Genomic DNA, 14,463 nt, shown 5'->3' on the forward strand with positions numbered 1-14,463 from the left:
GTGAGCGTGGTTGGACCAAATATTTGATGAGGCAGTGAACTCAGAAAGACAGAGGCAGGATGGGGCCTGAAGCACAAGGAGAGGTGTGTGGGGAGTGTAGGGAAGCTGATGGAGGAGTCAGAACATAGGCTGGAAGGAAGGGTTGGTAGACTGGCCAAAAGGTCAGGTCAGTTCACACCTAAGAAAATGGGTCTGGGCAAAGGTTAAATACCAGGGTAAGTGGTGGCAGGGATGGGAGTCATGAGGAGGTTGGTAAAACTGCATAACGGGGCAGCATACAGCATATTGGTTAACGGGGGAAAGATTGGGCAAGGATTCAACATTTGGCCAGTGAGGAGAAGCAAAGGAGTAACTGATTAGCAGTGCTACCTAAATGGGAACGACAGAGGTTGGTTCCCAACATCAGGCCAGGATCTGCTAGGGCACACCTCCTTTAAACAAAACTGGGGGAAGCCTCACATGCACTTTTCAGGCTCGCTTCTGCCCCCGTGGCCCTTGGACAGCGTGTTTGTGAACAGAATGCCAGAAGTGTTATCCGGGTCTCCCATGTCTGGGCTCCTTCATGTTTTAGCACATCAAACATGCAACACAGCAAAGTGAAAGAATGTGGCAATGTACCTTAAGCTTTATGACTTGATGTTTTTATGCGATTGAAATCTGACTGCTCGTAGAAAATGAAATGGCAGGCACATTAATAGCTAAGCAAACAACATATCTTACAAGGTACAAAATGAAAAGAATATAGGACAGATATGTATGAATCATTTATTGGATGCAAACTTTATTTGCTTTGGAACTTGAAATGATCTAATCGTCTAATATGATAAATATACATGATTATAGTCCGCTCCATTCCTGTAGGCAGCTCAGTTCCATAAGCTAACAGCTAATAAGATCAGCAATGGCTGCTGAGAAATATCCTTTATGGTTGTTTATACAAACCAGTTTTATCACAGAAATGCAGCAGTGAAGCATTTACACATAAAAGAAATCCCAGTCACTGATCAGAATTTCGAGAAATTACAAACCCACATCTCATGCATCAGAACGTATAACTTAATATTCTTTACAGGAGGCAGAAAATGTACAGAAGCTTTACTCACAGCACTACTGGCCACAGTTGTTGCTTTTCACTGGTTCAGCAGAAAGGAAAAAGAAAGCAAAAATTTACACATTAATCAATAAAATTACTGAACTTATTATTTCAGAACTACTCTTAAGTTGCACTGTTTGGCTTTGTTTGCAGTATAAATTATAAGGTGCTAAAAGCAAGAGAAATTAATGTTGCTTTATCATTGAAACTTCATACATTGCGACTGCAGAATAGCAAAAGGTTTGGATTAAATCAGGTGGGAAGCAAAGGTTCAGAAATTGCCACACTTTTGATAAGTTGCAATAGTATTTGGAAGTATTTTGCACAGTAGCATTTTCTGCTGATATCAGTTGATTACTGAGAGTTTGTCAATGGACCACCATTTGCAGTACCAGTCTGGGATAATCAACATTGAGGACTTGTGAAAGAAATGTCATGCTAGTTGATTTGATTGAAGATGAGTTAACAGTAGATGTTAAAGAATGTCAGAAGCCCGGTTGTTTTGCATTTTTCTTCCAAGAGTTCTTCCTCTGTCCCGCTAAGATGTACTGTTACATTATTCTCGGTGGTCATGGGGTTGGTAACCGCATTAGGGAAAGAAATTAGGAGGGAATGCAATCCCATCTTTTTTCTTATCATTGCAATCAGTAGCATGGTGTTGACATGTCAACCAAGGGAGGGGGGTCAATATAAGGTTGTGGTTGTATAAGAAGGATAAGCTGCACACCATCCACACCATCCTCAGCTATGTTGTTCAAGAAGGTTAAAACCAGGGGAGAAAATGAGAGTAAGTCAGATAGTGATCCATTAATTCTCCTGCTTCAATCAATCAGAAACCTTAATCCCCAACGTTTAAGGGATATCAGTTGGCAGGTGCAGGTGGGACGGTAAAGATAGCTTTTACCTCGTGGTCTGATTGTTGTCTTCTTTCAATTGTCAGCTTTGGTGAACTTTGAGAAACCCAAGCACAAGTGTTAAATGTAGGACTTTGTTAAAATTAGAGGCAAGCCACCACTAACATTTTTTAAAAAATTGACCCATTTCTAGAGTGCAATTTAATTTCCCTAGCAGTTATTCAAGAAGAAAGCAGGAGATTCTCTATATCTATTCTCCTATTCTTCTGCTATTCATCCTGGGACTAAAATTCTCAGCCTTGCCTAGATCAGACTTAACAGTGGTAGTGAAGGCTACAGTACAAGATGGATGTGAATATGTATTACATTCCACACATTTCCCAAAGGTTAAACTTTGAAGCACTGAAAATAGGAGCAGAAGTAGGTTATTAAGTCTGACAACCTGTTCCACCATTGAAAATAATTGAGGCAGATGCTCTACCTCAGGACCATATGCTTGCTCTCTTCCTACATTCTGGACACTTGTACTTCTGGAAGCCTAAAACCTCTTTCAGCGATATGGCCTCCACCTTCCGTGGCAGAGTTTCCCAGGCTTAGCACCCTCCAAGTGAAGAAATTTCTCCCAACGTGCTGAGACCCCGACATATCATTTTCAGACCCTGCATACAGGGAAAACATCAACCCTATTTCCAGCCTATTAAATCCTGTCAGAGTTGTGTGCATTTAATTCTTATCGACTTTAGTGAATGCAGGCCTAGCTAATCTAATTGATCTCCATTGGTAAAGAGATCAAAACCTCATACCATTTACCTACCAATGTGAATAAGTTGCCACATATCCACTCAACATTGCTTCTGCCATGTTTAATGAAGTCGTGGGTAATGTTTGAAATCAATCTATTTTACTCAATGTGGTCTCATCAGTGCTCTGTACAATAACATAGAGCAGTAGACTAAGAAGGCAGGGTTGTATTTCTGAGACTGTGTCAATAACTGATACAGGGTATTTACATAAGACACAACTCAGCCAGTACTAGCTTGTTAGATTACTATACAACATTTACATTGAGGAGTTTTTATGTCCAATATTCAAGAAAATTAATTCTAGGGTAGCATATGGTGACATATACATTCTTTGATAATAAATTTATTTTGTACTTTGATTTTGAACTTGTCCTATTTTCTTGCCTTTAACTCTATTAGCATCATTATCTTTTATGGTATTACATCCTTGTTGCTGCTCTCAAAACCTTTTGCAAACAAGACCAACATACCAATTACCTTCTCAACATCTTGCTATGCCTGTTTATTTGTTTTCAGTGACTGCTGTACAAGGATACTGTGACCCCTTTGGGCAGCCATATTTCTCAACCCAATACCATAAATATGTTTTAATATTCTGTTTTTCTGTTTACCTACCAATGTGAATAAATTCTCACGTATCCACTCAACATTGCCTCTGCCAATTTTAATGAAGTCATGGGTAATGCTTTGAAATCAATCTATTTTATCCTGCCAGTTCTTAAATTCAATATGTTATTTTGCATTCTGCAGGTGATTCGTTTTCTCCAGTAACCTTCAAATTCTAATAAATTAAACATTTTCAGATCGGTGCTTGGCAGGGAACAAGTTTATTTAGAAGATGTTTAATTCCATACTGTATTCAGGTCATACAATGAGGGCACATTGTTGATAAACAAAGCAATCTGCATCAAGAGCCTCAGCTCATGCCTAGCTTGTGATTTATCAAAGACGTAAAAATAAATTCTAACAATTACCCAACATGGAATAAGAATGAAGAAACTTATAATAAAAGTGACTCAAAGAGCAACAAATTAGAAATATGCAAAATATATCCATTATTTAACATAAACATTTGACAAATGTTTTGACATTACAAGTGGATCCCACTTTGCTGGGTCTTCACAATGCTGGCATTTGTCTATAGATCAATTGATTAGCTGAGGAATTCTTTTCCTAGCCACGGACACCGTTGGCTCCTCATCCTCTCCTACACTATAAATATCTGGCTTCTAATCAAGCAGCAAACACCTGCAGACTCTAGACATCTAAAATAATGAGAGAAAATGCTGGAAACTTTCATAGGACAAACTGCATCTATGGGAGAGAAGAAGAGTTAATGAGTCTTGTTAGTGGGTTTTCATCAAAAGGATGAAAAGTCATAAATCAGACAAGTCCTAAGTTCCAGAGAAGGGATAAAGCTCCAGAGAACTATGAATACCAAGCGAGATAAAATGCTAGAACTGATGGAGCTGCTGGTTTATCCTACCACAGTTATTCATTTTACTGTTTCTACCCCTTCCTGAAAAGGGTGGAAACCTATCTCAGTCCCAGTGAAACGTGATTGACCTGACAAGTTCATTCTTTATTTATTTCTCCACAGATGGTGCTAGACCTATTTCCCCTTTTTGTGCCCAACTACTAACTCCAGATCCCTAGCTCTGTCTAGCCAGACACATTCTGCATCCTGTAACACAAAATGAGGTGATCTGCATCATTAGCCTCTGCGGTCTCCCAGCAGAACAATCTTATCAATTCCATTCTCCTCTTACTTCCCTGCAACATTTGTTCCCACATGCCCATTAAAATCCTTCTGATTCTTTTGCCATCCACCTGCAGTTAGGGGCACCATTCAGCAGCCGGCTTACACAACAAGCTGCACAATGTGAGAGGAAGCCAATGGGGCAGAGCTCTACAGTTAGAGTGGTTGCTTCCTCACAACTCTCGACCTGAGTTCCTGTACGGCATGTTGTTTGCATGTTCTTCCTTTGACTCTGTGGCTTTCCTCCAGCTGCTCTTGGTCCCCAAAAAGATGCAGATTGGTGGATCAGTTCACTGCTGTGGATGGCCTCTGCGTGACAGAACCTGGGGGTGGGGGGGGGGGGGGGGGTAATAGGAGTACGTGACAATGTGGAGGATAAGTGTAAAAATGGGTGCCAGATTGTTGGCACAGGCTCATTGGGTGTTTCCTTGCTGTCATTGTCTGTGACTCTGTAACACAGCCGAAACCCATGCAGGAATGGTACCAACTTCACACAAACACAGCACACAGGTCCGGGCTCCCTAAAGTTGTGAGCCAAGCAGCACAAGTTGCTGTTCGAGTCCGCGGCGCATCATCCAACTGCAAAGCTTCTCCCTGTCTAAATCTTGCCACCTCTGAACCTAGAGGCACTTGAATTCCTTTGCATTCAGTTAAGTGGCCTTTGAATCTACATGGCACATTAAAAGCTTTGGTCTCAAGCTGAATTTCCCTCCAGCAGACCTTGGACAACTGCCCATTGGTCCAATGTGAATGGATCAACATACCTTCATGAGGGCTTAGTATTTTCAAGGCTGCACTGTTTTGCAACAAAGAGTATCGGCAATCTAGTTAAATACCACCTATTACAACAGCAACACAGATTAACAAGAAAAATCAATTGGAGTAGAATGAATTACATTAGCTTTAATTGAAAGTTTCAAAATTGATTTTATTTTTCACTAAATTCCACTATCATTTTGCAGCTTATACAATTCTGTAGCATATAAATGTGATTTCCAGAATGACAGATTTTAGTAATCAGCGTAAGTACAATTAGTTTTAGATTGATATGATTTTTTTAGGTAGCACAACCAATAGATAATCAGTTCAGCTTGGCGTGGTTGGGAAGAACATAACACTGGAAAGCATCATGAGAAGTAGAAGCAAGGTCAGAGGTAAAAATTATTCCAGGTGACACAGAAGAAGCTTAGTAAATGGATCCAAACTGTTCAAATTGAAACAGGATGAAAAAGATAAAGGGCATCATTCTCATAAAAAGGGGCAAAAGAGATAAATTAAACCGAGTTCTCAACTGAATTTTATGGGGGTTAATGTTCTGATTGCACTTCCTGGTATAAATCGGGAGGTCTTGAGTGGTATGTGGTACAAACATTAGCTATGTTCCTGTGGGCATTGGGATGAGCTAAGAATATAAGTTCAGTGTACAAATACAGAGTGCATGGAACAGGGGTTCCCAACCTGAGGCCCACGGACTCCTCGGTTAATGGTCGGGGGTCCATGGCAGACAAAAGGTTGGGAGCCACTGACATAGAACATACAAAAGTACAACACACTGAAAGCCCTTCAGCCCATCATGTTGTGCCAACCTTTACCCTACCCACAGATCAATATACCCCTTCCCTCTCACATAGCCTTTCATCCATGTGCCTATCTAAATGCCTTCTAAATTTTCCTAATGTATCTGCCTCGACCACCACCCCCAACAGTGTGTTCCATGCACATACCATAAAAAAAGTTCCGACGTCTCTCCCTTGCTTTCCTCCAATCATCTTTAAGATGTCTATAGCCGCACTGTCCACTCTATCTATACTTCTTATCACCTTACATAGTTCTCAAGGAATCTCTCATCCTCCTTTAATCCAAAAAGAAAAGCCCAAGCTTGCTCAATCTCTCTGCATAAGACATTATCTCTAATCCAGGCAAATCTTGAGAAATGTAACCTCTGCAACCTTCCTATAATAATACCACCAGAAATGGGCAAAATTCTCCAAATGTGGTCTAGCCAGAGTTTTAGAGAGCTGCAACATTACCTTACGGCTCCTGAACTCAATCCACCCACTAATAAAGGACAGAACACAATAAACTTTCTTAAATACTCTTATCAATTTGTACAGCAACTTAGTGGGATCTATGGATCTCAACCCTCTGTTACCTCACACTGCCTTAACCTTCCACTCTGCCTTCAAGTTCAATCGTCTAAAGTACATCGTTTCACACTTCTTTGAATTGAACTCCATCTGCCACTTCTTCACCCAACTCTGTATCCTGTCCATATCCATTGTAATCTACAGCACTACCCACAATACCTCCAACATTTGTGTCATCTGCAAACCGATCAACCCATCCCTCCACTTCCTCATTCCAGTCATTGATAAAGATCACCAAGAGAAGGGATCCCTGTGGAACACCACCAGTCACAGTCCTCTGGCTGAATACTCTTCATCTACGACCACCCTCTGCCTCTGTGGGCAAGACAATTCTGAATCCATGCTGCAAGTTTCCCTGGGTGCCATTCCTCCTGGCAGTCTGAATGAGCCCACTACAGGGAACTGAGTTGAATTCTTTACTACACTCGATATATATCACATCCCTTACTCTACCTTCATCAATTTGTTTAGTCACTTCCTTGAAAAAAGTCTATCAGACTCATGAGACATGACATGCCTCTCATAAAGCCATGCTGACTATCCGTAGTCAGACTGTGCTTCTCCAAATGCTTGTAAATCCAGTTTCCAAGAATCCTCTCTAATAGTCAGCGAACCTCAGATGTAAGACTTACTGGTTTATGATACCCAGGTACATCCACATTGCCTTTCTTGAACAAAGGAATAATATTTTCCACCTTCTGGTGGAAATTCTGTGGCCAGTGAAGACACAATGATCATTGACAAAGGAACAGCAATCTCTTCTCTTGCTTCCATTAGTAACCTGGGGTATATCCTATCCAGTTCGGGGGATTTATCTATCCTAATTTTTAACAGTTGTTCGCCACATCCCCTTTCTTAATGTTCTAGCACAGCAGGCCATAAGACCATTCAGCCCATCAAATCTGTTCTCCCTTTTTATCATGGCTGGTCCGTCCATTTTCACTCCCAACTGCATTCTCCTGCCTTCTCCCCATGACCTTTCATTCCCCGATTAATCAAATATCTATCAACTTTTTCCTTAAATACACCCAATGACTTGGCCTCCACAGCTGCCTGTGTCAACAAATTCCATGGATTCACCACACTCTGGCTCAAGAAATTCTTCCTCATCTCCATTCTAAATGGTTGTCCCTCCATACTGAGGCGTGCCCTCTGATCCTGGACTCCCCCGCTATAGGAAATAACCTCTCCACATCCACTCTATCTAGGCCTTTCAACATTTGATAGGTTCAGTGAGATCCCCCACACCTCCCCCCTACCATTCTTCCAGCGAGTACAGGCCCAGACCATTCCCAGAATCATCCTTGTGAACCTCCTCTGAACCTTCTCCAATGACAGCACATCCTTTCTTAGATAAGGAGCCTCAGAACTGTTGACAATACTCAGGCAAATTATCCATATTGCCTCAATGAAACAAAGTAGTATGTAATCACTGGTTGCTGATTTTGCACATTGGTTTTTTGATAGTCTTTCTTTATGTATAGTTTTTCACAACTTCTATTGTGTTCCTTTATTTCCCTGTAACTGGCTGCAAGAAAACGAATCTTAAGGTTGTATGCGGTGACATATACGTACTTCGATAATAAATTTATTTTGACTTTGATTTGGACTGCTGCAATATAGAAAACAGGGAACTTCATTGATGCACCATCAATAACTCACGCCGAGACTTAGGAAGTGAGATATCGGCTTTTATTGACTGAAGAACAACACTACATCCTGGGGAAGTGAGGGAGAGCAGCAGGCCACAGTCGCCTTTATACAGGGGTCTGTGGGAGGAGCCACAGGGGTAGTCAGCAGGGTCTTGGGAGGAGCCACAGGAGCAGTCAGACAGGTATATCTAGTTCACCACATTCACCCCTCCTTTGTTTAAAAAAAATTCCCAAGTATATTTACAGGTTAAGTCGATCAGGTGGTCGAATCGTTCGCTGCGATCTACGGAGCTCCGGCTGCAATTGCACAGGAGCCGGAGGTGATGACGGCACAGGTGCCGGAGGTGGTGTGTGCTCCGAAGGCGGAGAGTGGGTTAATTCTGTCCCAACAGGAGGTGTCAGGGATCCCTCGCGTGTGAGCGAGGGCCCTGGAACAGACGCATACGGAGTCTGTGTGGGGCACGGTGCGCGCGGAGTCACTTCGGGTACAGGGTGCAAAGTTACCGTGGAGTGCTCGGGGTAGTGGTCTGCTGCTCCGGCGGGCGCCAGGTCGCGGACAGAGACCGTGTCCTCCCGCCCATCAGGCAAGACCACGTAGGCATACTGGGGATTAGCATGCAGGAGGTGAACCTTCTCGACCAGTGGTGAGTACTTATTACTCCTCGCATGTTTACGCAGCAGCACTGGCCCCGGGGACGTCAGCCAAACTGGCAGGGTGGTCCCAGTGACAGACTTCCTGGGAAAAGAGAATAAGCGTTCGTGAGGGGTGGCATTAGTGGACGTACACAACAGGGAGCGGATAGAGTGGAGTGCCTCAGGGAGGACCTCCTGCCATCGGGAGACCGGCAACCCTTGTGACTTAAGGGCTAAAAGTATGGCCTTCCACACCGTGGCATTCTCCCTCTCCACCTGGCCATTCCCCCGGGGATTATAACTCGTGGTGCGACTAGTAGCTATGCCCCTAGCAAGCAGGAACCGGCGCAACTCGTCACTCATAAAGGAGGACCCTCTATCACTGTGGACATAGCAGGGATATCCGAACAGTGTGAAGAGCTGGCGCAGGACTTTTATGACCGACGTGGTAGTAGTGTCGGGGCAGGGAACGGCAAAGGGGAATCGCGAGTACTCGTCAATAATACTGAGAAAGTAGACATTGCGGTCGGTGGAGGGAAGGGGGCCCTTAAAGTCAATACTCAGTCGCTCAAAAGGGCGGGTGGCCTTGACAAGCTGCGCAGTGTCAGGACGGTAGAAGTGCGGTTTGCACTCAGCGCAGATCTGGCAGTCCCTGGTCATCGTCCTGATGTCCTCCAGGGAGTACGGCAGGTTCCGGGCTTTAATGAAGTGATAAAACCGGGTGACCCCCGGGTGGCAAAGTTGGGCATGAAGGGCATACAGCTGGTCGAGCTGGGCACTAGCACACGGTCCCCGGGATAGGGCATCAGACGGTTCATTGAGCCTGCCAGGCCGGTACAGGATATCGTAAGTATAGGTGGAGAGTTCTATTCTCCATCGCAAAATTTTATCATTTTTGATTTTGCCCCGCTGTTGGCTGCTGAACATGAACGCAACCGAGCGCTGGTCGGTCAGCAAGGTGAACCTTCTGCCGGCGAGATAGTGCCTCCAGTGCCGAATAGCTTCCACTATGGCTTGGGCTTCTTTCTCCACCGTGGAGTGCCGAAGTTCAGAGCCTTGAAGGGTACGGGAAAAAAACGCCACTGGCCTGCCTTCCTGATTGAGGGTAGCAGCCAGCGCGACGTCAGAGGCGTCACTCTCTACTTGGAAGGGAATGGTCTCGTCTACCGCATGCATCGTTGCTTTGGCAATGACCCCTTTAATGCAGCTGAAGGCCGCGCGGGCCTCGGCAGAGAGGGGAAAGGTGGTAGACTTGACCAGGGGGCGGGCCTTGTCTGCGTAATGGGGAACCCATTGGGCGTAATAGGAAAAAAAACCCAGGCACCGCCGGAGGGCCTTGAGAGTAGTGGGAAGAGGGAGTTCTAACAGGGGGCGCATACGGTCGGGGTCAGGGCCAATGACCCCGTTCTCCACGACATACCCAAGGATAGCGAGTCGTGTGGTTCTGAACACACACTTGTCCTTGTTATAAGTCAGGTTCAAAGCATCGGCCACCTGGAAAAAACGTTGGAGGTTGGCGTCATGGTCCGACCAGTCGCGACCACAGATGGTGATGTTATCTAGATAGGGAAATGTGGCCGTCAGTTTGTACTGGTCCACCATCCGGTCCATCTCCCTCTGGAAGACCGAGACCCCATTTGTGACACCAAACGGGACGCGCAGAAAGTGATAGAGCCTGCCACCCGCCTCGAAGGCGGTGTAGGGGCGGTCCTCTGGGCGGATGGGGAGCTGGTGATAAGCGGATTTCAGATCAATTGTCGAGTACACCTTGTACTGAGCTATCTGGTTGACCATATCCGCGATGCGGGGTAGGGGGTACGTGTCAAGCTGCGTGAATCTATTGATGGTCTGGCTGTAGTCCACAACCATCCTATTTTTCTGCCCAGTCCGAACAACGACCACCTGGGACCGCCATGGGCTTGTGCTTGGCTCAATGATCCCCTCCCTGAGCAGCCGCTGCACCTCTGAATGAATAAAGGCCCTGTCCCCCGCACTGTACCTCCTACTTTTAGTTGGCACAGGTTTACAGTCGGGGGTCAGGTTGGTGAACACCGATGGGGGAGGGATCTTGAGGGTGGAGAGGTTGCAAATAGTGTCAGCAGCACAGCTATCGGCATGGTGCTGGGCGGGATGTGGGGTTCGGGGTGTATGTGCGTGTGGTAACGGAGTATATGGCGAAGTCCCACCAAACTGAGGATTCCTGACAGTGAGTGGCGGGTGGGGCCCGTCATATGCCATAGTCACACTTTCGAGATGGCTCTGGAAGTCCAGCCCCAATAGCACAGGCGCACACAGTCGAGGCGTGACCAGTAGCGCAAAGTTCCGATATTCTGTGCCCTGCACCACCAATGTCGCTACACAACCCCCCGGATGTGTGTGGAATGCGACCCTGAAGCCAAGGTGATCCTCTAGCTTACCGGCTGTGTCACGAGTCCGCAGCGTTTCACTGTGGCCGGGTCAATAAAACTCTCAGTGCTGCCCGTGTCAAACAGGCAGCTAGTCCTGTGCCCCTCCACCAGGATCTCCATCATCGACCTTGCGAGCTGGTGCGGAGCGCTTTGATCGAGGGTCACGGAAGCCAGCGTAGAATGGGGCGTGTCGGGGGCGGGGCCTGGTGACGCCGGCAAAGATGGCCGCTCACATCCGGGCATGCAAGATGGCGGCTCCCAGGTCGCACACGGGTAGATAGGGGCGGGGCCTGGTGACGCCGGCAAAGATGGTTGTCCACATCCGGTCATGCAAAATGGCGGCCCCCAGGTCTCAGACGCGGCGCTGCTCGACCCCGGGCGCGGTTTAGATTTACAGACCTTGGCGAAATGGCCCTTCTTCCCACAGCTGGAACACGTCGCTTCGCGCGCCGGACAGCTTACCCGGGCATGTTTCCGAAGCCCACAAAAGTAACAGTTTCGTACCTGGCGAATTCGTGGGGTTTGAGATACCGCGACTGGCAGCGGCGTTGGCGAATTCGCTCGGAACCGGGGAATGGCTCGGTTGGACTTCTTCGGCGTACAGTTGCGCAGCCTCTATCGAATCGGCCGTCTCTATCGCGGAGCGTAAGGTAAGATCAGCTTTTTCCAGCAGCCGCTGGCGGATACACACTGACCGAACCCCAGTCACAAAAGCGTCTCGGACCAAGAGTTCCTTATGCTGTTCCGCTGTGAGCGCTTTGCAGTCACAGTCCCGCGCTAGGGTCAGTAACTCGCGGAAAAATTCAGCAGTCGACTCCGTAGGCCGCTGTTTTCGCGTTGCCAAGCGGTGCCGTGCATAAACTGGATTTACTGGCCGCAGGTACTGTCTTTGGAGGGCGGCAAGCGCCTCCTCGTAGGTGGATATGTCCCTGATGAACGAATAAACTTTTGGGGCGACCCTCGAGAAGAGAAGTTTGTGCCGAACAGCCGAGTCGGTGGCACGAACCTCCTCTAAGTACGATTGGAAGCACACCAGCCAGTGTTCAAAGGCAAGAGCTGCTCCAGGGTCTCGGGGGTCCAAGTCTAGGCGTTCTGGGCGTAAAGCGGTTTCCATGTTGTAACTTTCAGTCAATAAAATTGATGCACCATCAATAACTCACGCCGAGACTTAGGAGGTGAGATATCGGCTTTTATTGACTGAAGAACAACACTACATCCTGGGGAAGTGAGGGAGAGCAGCAGGCCACAGTCGCCTTTATACAGGGGTCTGTGGGAGGAGCCACAGGGGTAGTCAGCAGGGTCTTGGGAGGAGCCACAGGAGCAGTCAGACAGGTATATCTAGTTCACCACATTCATCACAATAGCCACAGAGAGGAGGAATTTGTGAGTACAGAAACCACACTCTGAACGCTTGAAATTTAAAATATTTATTCTGAAAATTATATAATATTCTTAAAGCCATATAATACTCAAGATTGTTCAGTGTACAGAAAATTTTGGTGAATGATACCTATCAGAATTTGTCATTGAATGGCAAAGCAGATTGATGTGAACTGTCTGATTCTTCAGCTTTTGATGAAAACAGTATGACTTTCAGCAAATTTATAATGCTAGCATAAACAAATCAATGACAATATTTATTTTATTCTTTGGCTGGGTAGATAAGTAGATTAAAAGAGCAAAAGGAGATAATCTGATATCCTAAATGTCACTCTCCTTTCTTCTATGGTCCCATTCTGGTTTTGCTAAATCTGTTCTCTTTCCTCCTAACATTTTCAGGTGATGTTATCACTACCTAAATACAACAGTGTCTCACTCCCTGTCTCTGCCTCCGGCCAATTCTATTGTTCTGTCACCTGGTGATCCTATGTGTGTCTTAATCTTATTCTGTTTCCATCTCCAATTGTTCTACTTTAATCTATTTTCCTCACTGAAGAGAAGTTCCTGACCATCAGGACAGTGTCTGCATCTCATTATCAAATAGATGAAAATGAATAAAAACCTGATAGGCTTCATGATAAGAAGATGACTGTCTAGAAATATGGAACTGATTTCCATTACAAAAACCTGTAGAAAATATTCCACACCCACACACTGAAGCAGTAATTGTTTCCAAAAAGAAAACTCTACAGAATATCAATTTCCATTCCACCAGTGAATATCTATACAGGAATGAAAAAAACACTTCGATCGACAAAGCAGAGAACAAAACAATTTCAAAGGAGTGTGGATGATTCTGTAAGCAAAATCTGCTAGCTGATATTTGCAGGGTTCATTGGGGTCTGATTAAATGAATTCTGGGGAGAGGATCTGAGGCCATCAAAGGCACAGAAATTGAATCTTATTTTCAGTTCATTTTAAGCAGATTTACCACTTCTCAGTCTTTTTCCTTACTTCCATTATCCGGCCTAGAAATTTCGACAGTGCAGCCGCAAATGTTTGTATCAATTAATGGTAAAAATACAATGGACAAACAAGTTCAGATAGTGCTATGTTCATTTCCATAAATATTGCCCACTCTACATAGCACACACAAGTGCAGAGACGTCACATGGTGTGTTTGATCAATAACAGCCTGTAATCACTGTTAAGATTTTTTAAATCTAAATGTGAGATTCGTGAATGGTACTGACTTTGCCCGGAACTACAGACCTTAACTGGTAGCTATCTTGCTTGAAGTGTTTTTTCCCACATAGGCATTTAGGGAGTGGGGAAGTGAAGATTTTAGAAACATAGAAAACCTACAGCACAATACAGGCCTATCGGCCCACAAAGCTGTGCCGAACATGTCCTAACCTTAGAAATTCCCTAGGGTTACCCATAGCCTTCCATTTTTCTGAGGTCCATGTACCTATCCAGGAGTCTCTGAAGAGACCCTATCGTATTCGCCTCCACCACCATTGCCGGCAGCCCATTCTATGCACTCACTACTCTCTTTGTAAAAAACTTAGCCCTGACATCTCTTCTGTACCTACTTCTAAGCACCTTAAAACTATGCTCTCTTGCGCTAGCCATTCCAGCCCTGGGAAAAAGCCACTGACTATCCACATGATCAAATCCTCTCATCATCTTATACACCTCTATCAGTCACATCTCATCCTCCATCGCTCCAAG

General features: G+C 45.3%; 1 protein-coding gene across 4 annotated transcripts in view; it reads right to left on the reverse strand.

Annotated features, from left to right (window-relative positions):
* Positions 1–14,463, reverse strand: part of LOC140717133 (synaptotagmin-B) — a 610,226-nt gene that overhangs the window by 323,364 nt on the left and 272,399 nt on the right. For 3 of the 4 annotated variants that reach the window (XM_073030384.1, XM_073030386.1, XM_073030389.1), the window contains one exon: positions 1,104–1,133. The exons of the other annotated variant lie outside the window; for it this stretch is intronic. The gene's annotated coding sequence lies outside the window, so the exon portion shown is untranslated. The remainder of the gene's footprint in view (positions 1–1,103; positions 1,134–14,463) is intronic. 4 annotated transcript variants of the gene reach the window in all.

Source organism: Hemitrygon akajei, chromosome 27 (genome assembly GCF_048418815.1).
Source record: "Hemitrygon akajei chromosome 27, sHemAka1.3, whole genome shotgun sequence".
NCBI classification, from domain to species: Eukaryota; Metazoa; Chordata; class Chondrichthyes; order Myliobatiformes; family Dasyatidae; genus Hemitrygon; species Hemitrygon akajei.